The sequence below is a fragment of the Belonocnema kinseyi genome, chromosome 5 (genome assembly GCF_010883055.1).
Source record: "Belonocnema kinseyi isolate 2016_QV_RU_SX_M_011 chromosome 5, B_treatae_v1, whole genome shotgun sequence".
NCBI lineage: Eukaryota > Metazoa > Arthropoda > Insecta > Hymenoptera > Cynipidae > Belonocnema > Belonocnema kinseyi.
The window spans coordinates 43,630,420-43,631,444 of record NC_046661.1 but is presented as its reverse complement, the minus strand read 5'-3'; the positions used below and the strand labels follow the sequence as shown (position 1 = coordinate 43,631,444).

At 45.7% G+C, this 1,025-nt stretch overlaps 1 protein-coding gene across 2 annotated transcripts in view; it reads left to right on the top strand.

Annotated features, from left to right (window-relative positions):
• The window catches only part of LOC117173040 (mucin-2-like), a 96,377-nt gene that overhangs the window by 92,263 nt on the left and 3,089 nt on the right, over positions 1 to 1,025 (top strand). The window lies entirely within an intron of this gene.

Genomic DNA, 1,025 nt, shown 5'->3' with positions numbered 1-1,025 from the left:
ATAAAGTACTCTTAGTGCCGCATTGTGCCTTTGAATGTAGGTGGTTCCCGCGTGTGTTGGACAACTAGATAGTATGTGAGCTAAATGCTCGGGGTGTGCATGTCACGCCCTGCAGCTATCATAGGGAATGTCTTGGCTCAAAATGTGGCGACGGTATGTTAAGGTGGAAATGACACCGTCCTGGCATGCGAAAATGTAACCCTCTGTACCAGACTTCAATCCGGGCGATTTAAGGAAAGCAAACGTTAGCTCACAAGACACTGACTGATCCTTCACATTTCTGTAGAAGATACCGTGCATCCTCTTATCTAGGAGCTGTTCACGAAAGTTCTTCTCTTGTGCTTTCTTAATCCGGGCTTTCAGAAATGATTACTCGAGATAGATTAGATTTTATGCATTTTGCTCACCCCTAATACTAAAGTCAAGTCCGAGTGTTTCAGCAGTCTTCTCCGCTGCTTTGTACAGAAATGCTCCTTTGCCCACTTCTTCGTGATTCCTGACCATTTTAAGAACAGGGTCTCTTCCATTTGCAACTCTATGTGCTGTACCCAGAATAATCCTGGGGTGAAGACATTCAAGAGTCAATATTCCGCGACCCCCTTGACGGCGTGAGATGTACAGTCGCGGAACGGAAGACTTAAGATGCATGCTTTTGTTCATGTGCATAACCTTTCTTGTCCCGATATCAAGAGATCTGAGCTCGTTCTTCGTCCATGGAACTACTCCAAATGAATCGAGTAGTACGGGGACGGCAAGCATGTTCGTTGCAGATACTTTGTTTCTCGCCGACAGTTCGGAAGACCAAACCTGTCGGATGAGACGTTTGTATCTGCTTCGGACAGTATCCTTTATAGATGTCACATCCTGAATGCGGCTCTGTGGCACGTCCAGTTATGTATAAGTCTCTCCAGCGCAAAGGTGTTATATGGCGCTTCTATCAACGAGCTCAGGATCTTCAGGGATGCCATTAAGTTTTCCTCGCTTCAAATAAACCTTGGCGCATTTGTCTAACCCAAATTCCATTC